Genomic DNA, 17,316 nt, shown 5'->3' on the forward strand with positions numbered 1-17,316 from the left:
TCTCTATCCTCCAAACCCTTGGACATACATTGACGAGACTCTGACATGAAGTTGACAAATGCGTTCCCTCAAAGTGACATAAGGTTTGTCTCTTAGTTGCCTACAGATCGGGAGATATTTGCCTTTACAAAAATTGACTTTCGAATAATCTCGAAAAATTAAAATGTCCCTATCGTCCAAACCCTTGGACATACATTGACGAGATTCTGACATGTAGTTGACATATACGTTGCCTCTAAGTGACATAAGGTTTGTCTCTCAGATTCCTACAGATCGGGAGATATTTGCCTTTTAAAAATTGACTTTCGAATAATCTCTAAAAATTTAAATGTCTCTATCGTCCAAACCCTTGGACATACATTGACGAGATTCTGACATGACGTTAACATAAACGTTCCCTCAAAGTGACATAAGTTTTGTCTCTCACGTTCCAACAGATCGGGAGATATTTGCCTTTTAAAAATTGACTTTCCAATAAACTCGTAAAATTAAAATTTCTCTATCGTCCAAACCCTTGGACACATATTGACGAGATTCTGACATGAAGTTGACATATACGTTCCCTCAAAGTGACATAAGTTTTGTCTCTTAGATTCCTATTGATCGGGAGATATTTGCCTTTTCAAAAATTGACTTTCGAATATTCTCTAAAAATTTAAATGTCCCTATCCTCCAAACCCTTGGACATACATTGACGTGATTCTGACAGGAAGTTGACATACATGTTCCCTTAAAGTGACATTAGTTTTGTCTCTCAGATTCCTACAGATCGGGAGATATTTGCCTTTTACTAATTCACTTTCGAATAACCTCGAAAAATTAAAATGTGTCTATTCTCCAAACACTTGGACATACATTGACGAGACTCTGACATGAAGTTGACATATGCGTTCCCTCAAAGTGACATAAGGTTTGTCTCTCAGATGCCTACAGATCGGGAGACATTTGCCTTTTAATAATTGACTTTCAAATAATCTCGAAAAATTAAAATGTCTCTATCCTCCAAACCCTTGGACATACATTGACGTGACTCTGACATGAAGTTGACATATGCGTTCCCTCAAAGTGACATAAGGTTTGTCTCTCAGTTGCCTACAGATCGGGAGATATTTGCCTTTTAAAAATTGACTTTCGAATAATTTCGAAAAATTAAAATGTCTCTATCGTCCAAACCCTTGGACATACATTGACGTAACTATGACATGAAGTTGACATATACGTTCCCTCATAGTGACATAAGTTTTGTCTCTCAGATTAATACAGATCCGGAGATATTTGCCTTTTCAAATATTGACTTTCGAATAATCTCGAAAAATTAAAATGTCTCTATCCTCCAAACCCTTGGACATACATTGACGAGACTATGACATGAAGTTGACATATGCGTTCCCTCAAAGTGACATAAGGTTTGTCTCTCAGATGCCTACAGAACGGGAGATATTTGCCTCTTAATAATTGACTTTCGAATAAACTCGAAAAATTAAAATGTCTCTATCGTCAAAACCCTTGGACATACATTAACGTGACTCTGACAGGAAGTTGACATATACGTTCCCTCATAGTGACATAAGTTTTGTCTCTCAGACTCCTACAGATCGGGAGATATTTGCTTTTTAAGAATTGACTTTCGAATAATCTCTAAAAATTTAAATATCTCTATCCTCCAAACCCTTCGACATACATTGACGTGACTATGACATGAAGTTGACATATTCGGTCCCTCAAAGTGACATAAGTTTTGTCTCTCAGATTAATACAGATCGGGAGATATTTGCCTTTTCAAAAATTGACTTTCGAATAATCTCGAAAAATTAAAATGTCTCTACCCTCCAAACCCTTGGACATACATTGACGAGACTCTGACATGAAGTTGACATATGCGTTCCCTCAAAGTGACATAAGGTTTGTCTCTCAGATGCCTACAGATCGGGAGATATTTGCCATTTAATAATTCACTTTCGAATAATCTCGAAAAATTAAAATGTGTCTATCCTCCAAACCCTTGGACATACATTGACGAGACTCTGATATGAAGTTGACATATGCGTTCCCTCAAAGTGACATAAGGTTTGTCTCTCAGATGCCTACAGATCGGGAGATATTTGCCTTTTAAGAATTGACTTTCAAATAATCTCGAAAAATTAAAATGTCTCTATCTTCCAAACCCTTGGACATACATTGACGAGACTCTGACATGAAGTTGACATATGCGGTCCCTCAAAGTGACATAAGGTTTGTCTCTTAGATGCATACAGATCGGGAGATATTTGCCTTTAAAAAATTGACTTTCGAATAATCTCGAAAAATTAAAATGTCTCTATCGTCTAAACCCTTGGACATACATTGACGAGATTCTGACATGAAGTTGACATATACGTTCCCTCTAAGTGACATAAGTTTTGTCTCTCAGATTCCTACAGATCGGGAGATATTTGCCTTTTAAAAATTGACTTTCGAATAATCTCTAAAAATTTAAATGTCTCTATCCTCCAAACCCTTGGACATACATTGACGAGACTCTGACATGAAGTTGACATATGCGTTCGCTCAAAGCGACATAAGGTTTGTCTCTCAGATGCCTACAGATCGGGAGATATTTGCCTTTTAAAAATTGACTTTCAAATAATCTCGAAAAATTAAAATGTCTCTATCGTCCAAACCCTTGGACATACATTGACGACACTCTGACATGAAGTCGACAAATGCGTTCCCTCAAAGTGACATAAGGTTTGTCTCTTAGTTGCCTACAGATCGGGAGATATTTGCCTTCTCAAAAATTGACTTTCGAATAATCTCGAAAAATTAAAATGTCTCTATCGTCCAAACCCTTAGACATACATTGACGAGATTCTGACATGAAGTTGACATATACGTTGCCTCTAAGTGACATAAGGTTTGTCTCTCAGATTCCTACAGATCGGGAGATATTTGCCTTTTAAAAATTGACTTTCGAATAATCTCTAAAAATTTAAATGTCTCTATCGTCCAAACCCTTGGACATACATTGACGAGATTTTGACATGAAGTTAACATAAACGTTCCCTCAAAGTGACATAAGTTTTGTCTCTCACATTCTAACAGATCGGGAGATATTTGCCTTTTAAAAATTGACTTTCCAATAATCTCGTAAAATTAAAATTTCTCTATTCTCCAAACCCTTGGCCATACATTGACATGACTCTGACAGGACATTTACATATACGTTCCCTCAAAGTGACATAAGTTTTGTCTCTCAGATTCCTACAGATCGGGAGATATTTGCCTTTAAAAAGTTGACTTTCGAATAATCTCTAAAAATTTAAATGTCTCTATCCTCCAAACCCTTGGACATACATTGACGAGACTCTGACATGAAGTTGACATATGCGTTCCCTCAAAGTGACATAAGGTTTGTCTCTCAGATGCCTACAGATCGGGAGATATTTGCCTTTAAAAAGTTGACTTTCGAATAATCTCGAAAAATTAAAATGTCTCTATCTTCCAAACCCTTCGACATACATTGACGAGACTCTGACATGAAGATGACATATGCGGTCCCTCAAAGTGACATAAGGTTTGTTTCTCAGATTCCTACAGATCGGGAGATATTTGCCTTTTAAAAATTGACTTTCGAATAATCTGGAAAAATTTAAATGTCTCTATCCTCCAAACCCTTGGACATACATTGACGAGACTCTGACATGAAGTTGACATATGCGTTCCCTCAAAGTGACATAAGGTTTGTCTCTCAGATGCCTACAGATCGGGAGATATTTGCCTCTTAAAAATTGATTTTCGAATAAACTCGAAAAATTAAAATGTCTCTATCGTCAAAACCCTTGGACATACATTAACGTGACTCTGACAGGAAGTTGACATATACGTACCCTCATAGTGACATAAGTTTTGTCTCTCAGACTTCTACAGATCGGGAGATATTTGCTTTTTAAGAATTGACTTTCGAATAATCTCTAAAAATTTAAATATCTCTATCCTCCAAACCCTTCGACATACATTGACGTGACTATGACATGAAGTTGACATATACGGTCCCTCAAAGTGACATAAGTTTTGTCTCTCAGATTAATACAGATCGGGAGATATTTGCCTTTTCAAAAATTTACTTTCGAATAATCTCGAAAAATTAAAATGTCTCTACCCTCCAAACCCTTGGACATACATTGACGAGACTCTGACATGAAGTTGACATATGCGTTCCCTCAAAGTGACATAAGGTTTGTCCCTCAGATGCCTACAGATCGGGAGATATTTGCCTTTTAAAAATTGACTCTCGAATAATCTCGAAAAATTAAAATGTCTCTATCGTCCAAACCCTTAGACATACATTGACGAGATTGTGACATGACGTTGACAAATACGTGCCCTCAAAGTGACATAAGTTTTGTCTCTCAGATTCCTACAGATCGGGCGATATTTGCCTTTTAATAATTGACTTTCGAATAATCTCTAAAAATTTAAATGTCTCTATCCTCCAAACCCTTGGACATACATTGACGTGATTCTGACAGGAAGTTGACATATACGTTCCCTCATAGTGACATAAGTTTTGTCTCTCAGATTAATACAGATCCGGAGATATTTGCCTTTTCAAATATTGACTTTCGAATAATCTCGAAAAATTAAAATGTCTCTATCCTCCAAACCCTTGGACATACATTGACGAGACTCTGACATGAAGTTGACATATGCGTTCCCTCAAAGTGACATAAGGTTTGTCTCTCAGATGCCTACAGAACGGGAGATATTTGCCTCTTAATAATTGACTTTCGAATAAACTCGAAAAATTAAAATGTCTCTATCGTCAAAACCCTTGGACATACATTAACGTGACTCTGACAGGAAGTTGACATATACGTTCCCTCATAGTGACATAAGTTTTGTCTCTCAGACTCCTACAGATCGGGAGATATTTGCTTTTTAAGAATTGACTTTCGAATAATCTCTAAAAATTTAAATATCTCTATCCTCCAAACCCTTCGACATACATTGACGTGACTATGACATGAAGTTGACATATTCGGTCCCTCAAAGTGACATAAGTTTTGTCTCTCAGATTAATACAGATCGGGAGATATTTGCCTTTTCAAAAATTGACTTTCGAATAATCTCGAAAAATTAAAATGTCTCTACCCTCCAAACCCTTGGACATACATTGACGAGACTCTGACATGAAGTTGACATATGCGTTCCCTCAAAGTGACATAAGGTTTGTCCCTGAGATGCCTACAGATCGGGAGATATTTGCCTTTTAAAAATTGACTCTCGAATAATCTCGAAAAATTAAAATGTCTCTATCGTCCAAACCCTTAGACATACATTGACGAGATTCTGACATGACGTTGACATATACGTTCCCTCAAAGTGACATAAGTATTGTCTCTCAGATTCCTACAGATCGGGCGATATTTGCCTTTTAATAATTGACTTTCGAATAATCTCTAAAAATTTAAATGTGTCTATCCTCCAAACCCTTGGACATACATTGACGAGACTCTGATATGAAGTTGACATATGCGTTCCCTCAAAGTGACATAAGGTTTGTCTCTCAGATGCCTACAGATCGGGAGATATTTGCCTTTTAATAATTGACTTTCGAATAATCTCGAAAAATTAAAATGTCTCTATCTTCCAAACCCTTGGACATACATTGACGAGACTCTGACATGAAGTTGACATATGCGGTCCCTCAAAGTGACATAAGGTTTGTCTCTTAGATGCATACAGATCGGGAGATATTTGCCTTTAAAAAATTGACTTTCGAATAATCTCGAAAAATTAAAATGTCTCTATCGTCTAAACCCTTTGACATACATTGACGAGATTCTGACATGAAGTTGACATATACGTTCCCTCTAAGTGACATAAGTTTTGTCTCTCAGATTCCTACAGATCGGGAGATATTTGCCTTTTAAAAATTGACTTTCGAATAATCTCTAAAAATTTAAATGTCTCTATCCTCCAAACCCTTGGACATACATTGACGAGACTCTGACATGAAGTTGACATATGCGTTCGCTCAAAGCGACATAAGGTTTGTCTCTCAGATGCCTACAGATCGGGAGATATTTGCCTTTTAAAAATTGACTTTCAAATAATCTCGAAAAATTAAAATGTCTCTATCGTCCAAACCCTTGGACATACATTGACGACACTCTGACATGAAGTCGACAAATGCGTTCCCTCAAAGTGACATAAGGTTTGTCTCTTAGTTGCCTACAGATCGGGAGATATTTGTCTTCTCAAAAATTGACTTTCGAATAATCTCGAAAAATTAAAATGTCTCTATCGTCCAAACCCTTGGACATACATTGACGAGATTCTGACATGAAGTTGACATATACGTTGCCTCTAAGTGACATAAGGTTTGTCTCTCAGATTCCTACAGATCGGGAGATATTTGCCTTTTAAAAATTGACTTTCGAATAATCTCTAAAAATTTAAATGTCTCTATCGTCCAAACCCTTAGACATACATTGACGAGATTTTGACATGAAGTTAACATAAACGTTCCCTCAAAGTGACATAAGTTTTGTCTCTCACATTCTAACAGATCGGGAGATATTTGCCTTTTAAAAATTGACTTTCCAATAATCTCGTAAAATTAAAATTTCTCTATTCTCCAAACCCTTGGCCATACATTGACATGACTCTGACAGGACATTTACATATACGTTCCCTCAAAGTGACATAAGTTTTGTCTCTCAGATTCCTACAGATCGGGAGATATTTGCCTTTAAAAAGTTGACTTTCGAATAATCTCTAAAAATTTAAATGTCTCTATCCTCCAAACCCTTGGACATACATTGACGAGACTCTGACATGAAGTTGACATATGCGTTCCCTCAAAGTGACATAAGGTTTGTCTCTCAGATGCCTACAGATCGGGAGATATTTGCCTTTAAAAAGTTGACTTTCGAATAATCTCGAAAAATTAAAATGTCTCTATCTTCCAAACCCTTCGACATACATTGACGAGACTCTGACATGAAGATGACATATGCGGTCCCTCAAAGTGACATAAGGTTTGTTTCTCAGATTCCTACAGATCGGGAGATATTTGCCTTTTAAAAATTGACTTTCGAATAATCTGGAAAAATTTAAATGTCTCTATCCTCCAAACCCTTGGACATACATTGACGAGACTCTGACATGAAGTTGACATATGCGTTCCCTCAAAGTGACATAAGGTTTGTCTCTCAGATGCCTACAGATCGGGAGATATTTGCCTCTTAAAAATTGATTTTCGAATAAACTCGAAAAATTAAAATGTCTCTATCGTCAAAACCCTTGGACATACATTAACGTGACTCTGACAGGAAGTTGACATATACGTACCCTCATAGTGACATAAGTTTTGTCTCTCAGACTTCTACAGATCGGGAGATATTTGCTTTTTAAGAATTGACTTTCGAATAATCTCTAAAAATTTAAATATCTCTATCCTCCAAACCCTTTGACATACATTGACGTGACTATGACATGAAGTTGACATATACGGTCCCTCAAAGTGACATAAGTTTTGTCTCTCAGATTAATACAGATCGGGAGATATTTGCCTTTTCAAAAATTTACTTTCGAATAATCTCGAAAAATTAAAATGTCTCTACCCTCCAAACCCTTGGACATACATTGACGAGACTCTGACATGAAGTTGACATATGCGTTCCCTCAAAGTGACATAAGGTTTGTCCCTCAGATGCCTACAGATCGGGAGATATTTGCCTTTTAAAAATTGACTCTCGAATAATCTCGAAAAATTAAAATGTCTCTATCGTACAAACCCTTAGACATACATTGACGAGATTGTGACATGACGTTGACAAATACGTGCCCTCAAAGTGACATAAGTTTTGTCTCTCAGATTCCTACAGATCGGGCGATATTTGCCTTTTAATAATTGACTTTCGAATAATCTCTAAAAATTTAAATGTCTCTATCCTCCAAACCCTTGGACATACATTGACGTGATTCTGACAGGAAGTTGACATATACGTTCCCTCATAGTGACATAAGTTTTGTCTCTCAGATTAATACAGATCCGGAGATATTTGCCTTTTCAAATATTGACTTTCGAATAATCTCGAAAAATTAAAATGTCTCTATCCTCCAAACCCTTGGACATACATTGACAGAACTCTGACATGAAGTTGACATATGCGTTCCCTCAAAGTGACATAAGGTTTGTCTCTCAGATGCCTACAGAACGGGAGATATTTGCCTCTTAATAATTGACTTTCGAATAAACTCGAAAAATTAAAATGTCTCTATCGTCAAAACCCTTGGACATACATTAACGTGACTCTGACAGGAAGTTGACATATACGTTCCCTCATAGTGACATAAGTTTTGTCTCTCAGACTCCTACAGATCGGGAGATATTTGCTTTTTAAGAATTGACTTTCGAATAATCTCTAAAAATTTAAATATTTCTATCCTCCAAACCCTTCGACATACATTGACGTGACTATGACATGAAGTTGACATATTCGGTCCCTCAAAGTGACATAAGTTTTGTCTCTCAGATTAATACAGATCGGGAGATATTTGCCTTTTCAAAAATTGACTTTCGAATAATCTCGAAAAATTAAAATGTCTCTACCCTCCAAACCCTTGGACATACATTGACGAGACTCTGACATGAAGTTGACATATGCGTTCCCTCAAAGTGACATAAGGTTTGTCCCTGAGATGCCTACAGATCGGGAGATATTTGCCTTTTAAAAATTGACTCTCGAATAATCTCGAAAAATTAAAATGTCTCTATCGTCCAAACCCTTAGACATACATTGACGAGATTCTGACATGACGTTGACATATACGTTCCCTCAAAGTGACATAAGTTTTGTCTCTCAGATTCCTACAGATCGGGCGATATTTGCCTTTTAATAATTGACTTTCGAATAATCTCTAAAAATTTAAATGTCTCTATCCTCCAAACCCTTGGACATACATTGACGTGACTCTGACAGGAAGTTGACATACATGTTCCCTTAAAGTGACATTAGTTTTGTCTCTCAGATTCCTGCAGATCGGGAGATATTTGCCATTTAATAATTCACTTTCGAATAATCTCGAAAAATTAAAATGTGTCTATCCTCCAAACCCTTGGACATACATTGACGAGACTCTGATATGAAGTCGACAAATGCGTTCCCTCAAAGTGACATAAGGTTTGTCTCTTAGTTGCCTACAGATCGGGAGATATTTGTCTTCTGAAAAATTGACTTTCGAATAATCTCGAAAAATTAAAATGTCTCTATCGTCCAAACCCTTGGACATACATTGACGAGATTCTGACATGAAGTTGACATATACGTTGCCTCTAAGTGACATAAGGTTTGTCTCTCAGATTCCTACAGATCGGGAGATATTTGCCTTTTAAAAATTGACTTTCGAATAATCTCTAAAAATTTAAATGTCTCTATCGTCCAAACCCTTGGACATACATTGACGAGATTTTGACATGAAGTTAACATAAACGTTCCCTCAAAGTGACATAAGTTTTGTCTCTCACATTCTAACAGATCGGGAGATATTTGCCTTTTAAAAATTGACTTTCCAATAATCTCGTAAAATTAAAATTTCTCTATTCTCCAAACCCTTGGCCATACATTGACATGACTCTGACAGGACATTTACATATACGTTCCCTCAAAGTGACATAAGTTTTGTCTCTCAGATTCCTACAGATCGGGAGATATTTGCCTTTAAAAAGTTGACTTTCGAATAATCTCTAAAAATTTAAATGTCTCTATCCTCCAAACCCTTGGACATACATTGACGAGACTCTGACATGAAGTTGACATATGCGTTCCCTCAAAGTGACATAAGTTTTGTCTCTCAGATGCCTACAGATCGGGAGATATTTGCCTTTAAAAAGTTGACTTTCGAATAATCTCGAAAAATTAAAATGTCTCTATCTTCCAAACCCTTCGACATACATTGACGAGACTCTGACATGAAGATGACATATGCGGTCCCTCAAAGTGACATAAGGTTTGTTTCTCAGATTCCTACAGATCGGGAGATATTTGCCTTTTAAAAATTGACTTTCGAATAATCTGGAAAAATTTAAATGTCTCTATCCTCCAAACCCTTGGACATACATTGACGAGACTCTGACATGAAGTTGACATATGCGTTCCCTCAAAGTGACATAAGGTTTGTCTCTCAGATGCCTACAGATCGGGAGATATTTGCCTCTTAAAAATTGATTTTCGAATAAACTCGAAAAATTAAAATGTCTCTATCGTCAAAACCCTTGGACATACATTAACGTGACTCTGACAGGAAGTTGACATATACGTACCCTCATAGTGACATAAGTTTTGTCTCTCAGACTTCTACAGATCGGGAGATATTTGCTTTTTAAGAATTGACTTTCGAATAATCTCTAAAAATTTAAATATCTCTATCCTCCAAACCCTTCGACATACATTGACGTGACTATGACATGAAGTTGACATATACGGTCCCTCAAAGTGACATAAGTTTTGTCTCTCAGATTAATACAGATCGGGAGATATTTGCCTTTTCAAAAATTTACTTTCGAATAATCTCGAAAAATTAAAATGTCTCTACCCTCCAAACCCTTGGACATACATTGACGAGACTCTGACATGAAGTTGACATATGCGTTCCCTCAAAGTGACATAAGGTTTGTCCCTCAGATGCCTACAGATCGGGAGATATTTGCCTTTTAAAAATTGACTCTCGAATAATCTCGAAAAATTAAAATGTCTCTATCGTCCAAACCCTTAGACATACATTGACGAGATTGTGACATGACGTTGACAAATACGTGCCCTCAAAGTGACATAAGTTTTGTCTCTCAGATTCCTACAGATCGGGCGATATTTGCCTTTTAATAATTGACTTTCGAATAATCTCTAAAAATTTAAATGTCTCTATCCTCCAAACCCTTGGACATACATTGACGTGATTCTGACAGGAAGTTGACATATACGTTCCCTCATAGTGACATAAGTTTTGTCTCTCAGATTAATACAGATCCGGAGATATTTGCCTTTTCAAATATTGACTTTCGAATAATCTCGAAAAATTAAAATGTCTCTATCCTCCAAACCCTTGGACATACATTGACATGACTCTGACATGAAGTTGACATATGCGTTCCCTCAAAGTGACATAAGGTTTGTCTCTCAGATGCCTACAGAACGGGAGATATTTGCCTCTTAATAATTGACTTTCGAATAAACTCGAAAAATTAAAATGTCTCTATCGTCAAAACCCTTGGACATACATTAACGTGACTCTGACAGGAAGTTGACATATACGTTCCCTCATAGTGACATAAGTTTTGTCTCTCAGACTCCTACAGATCGGGAGATATTTGCTTTTTAAGAATTGACTTTCGAATAATCTCTAAAAATTTAAATATCTCTATCCTCCAAACCCTTCGACATACATTGACGTGACTATGACATGAAGTTGACATATTCGGTCCCTCAAAGTGACATAAGTTTTGTCTCTCAGATTAATACAGATCGGGAGATATTTGCCTTTTCAAAAATTGACTTTCGAATAATCTCGAAAAATTAAAATGTCTCTACCCTCCAAACCCTTGGACATACATTGACGAGACTCTGACATGAAGTTGACATATGCGTTCCCTCAAAGTGACATAAGGTTTGTCCCTGAAATGCCTACAGATCGGGAGATATTTGCCTTTTAAAAATTGACTCTCGAATAATCTCGAAAAATTAAAATGTCTCTATCGTCCAAACCCTTAGACATACATTGACGAGATTCTGACATGACGTTGACATATACGTTCCCTCAAAGTGACATAAGTTTTGTCTCTCAGATTCCTACAGATCGGGCGATATTTGCCTTTTAATAATTGACTTTCGAATAATCTCTAAAAATTTAAATGTCTCTATCCTCCAAACCCTTGGACATACATTGACGAGACTCTGATATGAAGTTGACATATGCGTTCCCTCAAAGTGACATAAGGTTTGTCTCTCAGATGCCTACAGATCGGGAGATATTTGCCTTTTAAGAATTGACTTTCAAATAATCTCGAAAAATTAAAATGTCTCTATCTTCCAAACCCTTGGACATACATTGACGAGACTCTGACATGAAGTTGACATATGCGGTCCCTCAAAGTGACATAAGGTTTGTCTCTTAGATGCATACAGATCGGGAGATATTTGCCTTTAAAAAATTGACTTTCGAATAATCTCGAAAAATTAAAATGTCTCTATCGTCTAAACCCTTGGACATACATTGACGAGATTCTGACATGAAGTTGACATATACGTTCCCTCTAAGTGACATAAGTTTTGTCTCTCAGATTCCTACAGATCGGGAGATATTTGCCTTTTAAAAATTGACTTTCGAATAATCTCTAAAAATTTAAATGTCTCTATCCTCCAAACCCTTGGACATACATTGACGAGACTCTGACATGAAGTTGACATATGCGTTCGCTCAAAGCGACATAAGGTTTGTCTCTCAGATGCCTACAGATCGGGAGATATTTGCCTTTTAAAAATTGACTTTCAAATAATCTCGAAAAATTAAAATGTCTCTATCGTCCAAACCCTTGGACATACATTGACGACACTCTGACATGAAGTCGACAAATGCGTTCCCTCAAAGTGACATAAGGTTTGTCTCTTAGTTGCCTACAGATCGGGAGATATTTGCCTTCTCAAAAATTGACTTTCGAATAATCTCGAAAAATTAAAATGTCTCTATCGTCCAAACCCTTAGACATACATTGACGAGATTCTGACATGAAGTTGACATATACGTTGCCTCTAAGTGACATAAGGTTTGTCTCTCAGATTCCTACAGATCGGGAGATATTTGCCTTTTAAAAATTGACTTTCGAATAATCTCTAAAAATTTAAATGTCTCTATCGTCCAAACCCTTGGACATACATTGACGAGATTTTGACATGAAGTTAACATAAACGTTCCCTCAAAGTGACATAAGTTTTGTCTCTCACGTTCCAACAGATCGGGAGATATTTGCCTTTTAAAAATTGACTTTCCAATAATCTCGTAAAATTAAAATTTCTCTATTCTCCAAACCCTTGGCCATACATTGACATGACTCTGACAGGACATTTACATATACGTTCCCTCAAAGTGACATAAGTTTTGTCTCTCAGATTCCTACAGATCGGGAGATATTTGCCTTTAAAAAGTTGACTTTCGAATAATCTCTAAAAATTTAAATGTCTCTATCCTCCAAACCCTTGGACATACATTGACGAGACTCTGACATGAAGTTGACATATGCGTTCCCTCAAAGTGACATAAGTTTTGTCTCTCAGATGCCTACAGATCGGGAGATATTTGCCTTTAAAAAGTTGACTTTCGAATAATCTCGAAAAATTAAAATGTCTCTATCTTCCAAACCCTTCGACATACATTGACGAGACTCTGACATGAAGATGACATATGCGGTCCCTCAAAGTGACATAAGGTTTGTTTCTCAGATTCCTACAGATCGGGAGATATTTGCCTTTTAAAAATTGACTTTCGAATAATCTGGAAAAATTTAAATGTCTCTATCCTCCAAACCCTTGGACATACATTGACGAGACTCTGACATGAAGTTGACATATGCGTTCCCTCAAAGTGACATAAGGTTTGTCTCTCAGATGCCTACAGATCGGGAGATATTTGCCTCTTAAAAATTGATTTTCGAATAAACTCGAAAAATTAAAATGTCTCTATCGTCAAAACCCTTGGACATACATTAACGTGACTCTGACAGGAAGTTGACATATACGTACCCTCATAGTGACATAAGTTTTGTCTCTCAGACTTCTACAGATCGGGAGATATTTGCTTTTTAAAAATTGACTTTCGAATAATCTCTAAAAATTTAAATATCTCTATCCTCCAAACCCTTCGACATACATTGACGTGACTATGACATGAAGTTGACATATACGGTCCCTCAAAGTGACATAAGTTTTGTCTCTCAGATTAATACAGATCGGGAGATATTTGCCTTTTCAAAAATTTACTTTCGAATAATCTCGAAAAATTAAAATGTCTCTACCCTCCAAACCCTTGGACATACATTGACGAGACTCTGACATGAAGTTGACATATGCGTTCCCTCAAAGTGACATAAGGTTTGTCCCTCAGATGCCTACAGATCGGGAGATATTTGCCTTTTAAAAATTGACTCTCGAGTAATCTCGAAAAATTAAAATGTCTCTATCGTCCAAACCCTTAGACATACATTGACGAGATTGTGACATGACGTTGACATATACGTGCCCTCAAAGTGACATAAGTTTTGTCTCTCAGATTCCTACAGATCGGGCGATATTTGCCTTTTAATAATTGACTTTCGAATAATCTCTAAAAATTTAAATGTCTCTATCCTCCAAACCCTTGGACATACATTGACGTGACTCTGACAGGAAGTTGACATACATGTTCCCTTAAAGTGACATTAGTTTTGTCTCTCAGATTCCTGCAGATCGGGAGATATTTGCCTTTTAATAATTCACTTTCGAATAATCTCGAAAAATTAAAATGTGTCTATCCTCCAAACCCTTGGACATACATTGACGAGACTCTGATATGAAGTTGACATATGCGTTCCCTCAAAGTGACATAAGGTTTGTCTCTCAGATGCCTACAGATCGGGAGATATTTGCCTTTTAAAAATTGACTTTCAAATAATCTCGAAAAATTAAAATGTCTCTATCTTCTAAACCCTTGGACATACATTGACGAGACTCTGACATGAAGTTGACATATGCGGTCCCTCAAAGTGACATAAGGTTTGTCTCTTAGATGCATACAGATCGGGAGATATTTGCCTTTAAAAAATTGACTTTCGAATAATCTCGAAAAATTAAAATGTCTCTATCGTCCAAACCCTTGGACATACATTGACGAGATTCTGACATGAAGTTGACATATACGTTCCCTCTAAGTGACATAAGTTTTGTCTCTCAGATTCCTACAGATCGGGAGATATGTGCCTTTTAAAAATTGACTTTCGAATAATCTCTAAAAATTTAAATGTCTCTATCCTCCAAACCCTTGGACATACATTGACGAGACTCTGACATGAAGTTGACATATGCGTTCCCTCAAAGCGACATAAGGTTTGTCTCTCAGATGCCTACAGATCGGGAGATATTTGCCTCTTAAAAATTGACTTTCAAATAATCTCGAAAAATTAAAATGTCTCTATCGTCCAAACCCTTGGACATACATTGACGACACTCTGACATGAAGTTGACAAATGCGTTCCCTCAAAGTGACATAAGGTTTGTCTCTTAGTTGCCTACAGATCGGGAGATATTTGCCGTTTAAAAATTGACTTTCGAATAATCTCTAAAAATTTAAATGTCTCTATCGTCCAAACCCTTGGACATACATTGACGAGATTCTGACATGAAGTTAACATAAACGTTCCCTCAAAGTGACATAAGTTTTGTCTCTCACATTCCAACAGATCGGGAGATATTTGCCTTTTAAAAATTGACTTTCCAATAATCTCGTAAAATTAAATGTATCTATCCTCCAAACCCTTGGACATACATTGACGAGACTCTGACATGAAGTTGACATATGCGTTCCCTCAAAGTGACATAAGGTTTGTCTCTCAGATGCCTACAGATCGGGAGATATTTGCCTTTTAAAAATTGACTTTCAAATAATCTCGAAAAATTAAAATGTCTCTATCTTCCAAACCCTTCGACATACATTGACGAGACTCTGACATGAAGATGACATATGCGGTCCCTCAAAGTGACATAAGGTTTGTTACTCAGATTCCTACAGATCGGGAGATATTTGCCTTTTAAAAATTGACTTTCGAATAATCTGGAAAAATTTAAATGTCTCTATCCTCCAAACCCTTGGACATACATTGACGAGACTCTGACATGAAGTTGACAAATGCGTTCCCTCAAAGTGACATAAGGTTTGTCTCTTAGTTGCCTACAGATCGGGAGATATTTGCCTTTACAAAAATTGACTTTCGAATAATCTCGAAAAATTAAAATGTCTCTATCGTCCAAACCCTTGGACATACATTGACGAGATTCTGACATGTAGTTGACATATACGTTGCCTCTAAGTGACATAAGGTTTGTCTCTCAGATTCCTACAGATCGGGAGATATTTGCCTTTTAAAAATTGACTTTCGAATAATCTCTAAAAATTTAAATGTCTCTATCGTCCAAACCCTTGGACATACATTGACGAGATTCTGACATGACGTTAACATAAACGTTCCCTCAAAGTGACATAAGTTTTGTCTCTCACATTCCAACAGATCGGGAGATATTTGCCTTTTAAAAATTGACTTTCCAATAAACTCGTAAAATTAAAATTTCTCTATCCTCCAAACCCTTGGACATACATTGACATGACTCTGACAGGACATTTACAGATACGTTCCCTCAAAGTGACATAAGATTTGTCTCTCAGATTCCTACAGATCGGGAGATATTTGCCTTTAAATATTTGACTTTCGAATAATCTCTAAAAATTTAAATGTCTCTATCCTCCAAACCCTTGGACATACATTGACGAGATTCTGACATGAAGTTGACATATGCGTTCCCTCAAAGTGACATAAGGTTTGTCTCTCAGATGCCTACAGATCGGGAGATATTTGCCTTTTAAAAATTGACTTTCAAATAATCTCGAAAAATTAAAATGTCTCTATTTTCCAAACCCTTGGACATACATTGACGAGACTCTGACATGAAGATGACATATGGGGTCCCTCAAAGTGACATAAGGTTTGTTTCTCAGATTCCTACAGATCGAGAGATATTTGCCTTTTAAAAATTGACTTTCGAATAATCTCGAAAAATTTAAATGTCTCTATCCTCCAAACCCTTGGACATACATTGACGAGACTCTGACATGAAGTTGACATATGCGTTCCCTCAAAGTGACCTAAGGTTTGTCTCTCAGATGCCTACAGATCGGGAGATTTTTGCCTTTTAAAAATTGACTTTCGAATAATCTCTAAAAATTTAAATGTCTCTATCGTCCAAACCCTTGGACTTACATTGACGACACTCTGACATGAAGTTGACATATGCGTTACCTCAAAGTGACATAAGGTTTGTCTCTCAGATGCCTACAGATCGGGAGATATTTGCCTTTTAAAAATTGACTTTCAAATAATCTCGAAAAATTTAAATGTCTCTATCCTCCAAACCCTTGGACATACATTGACGTGAGTATGACATGAAGTTGACATATACGTTCCCTCAAAGTGACATAAGTTTTGTCTCTCAGATTAATACAGATCGGGAGATATTTGCCTTTTCAAATATTGAC

At 36.7% G+C, this 17,316-nt stretch overlaps 1 protein-coding gene across 1 annotated transcript in view; it reads left to right on the forward strand.

Annotated features, from left to right (window-relative positions):
- LOC147874683 (uncharacterized) overlaps positions 1-17,316 on the forward strand; it is a 440,325-nt gene that overhangs the window by 88,134 nt on the left and 334,875 nt on the right. The gene's annotated exons all lie outside the window — the stretch shown is intronic.

The sequence above is a fragment of the Zootermopsis nevadensis genome, unplaced genomic scaffold (genome assembly GCF_977971745.1).
Source record: "Zootermopsis nevadensis isolate Lab colony 2312 unplaced genomic scaffold, Znev_1.0 Znev_ptg000007l, whole genome shotgun sequence".
Classification (NCBI taxonomy): domain Eukaryota; kingdom Metazoa; phylum Arthropoda; class Insecta; order Blattodea; family Termopsidae; genus Zootermopsis; species Zootermopsis nevadensis.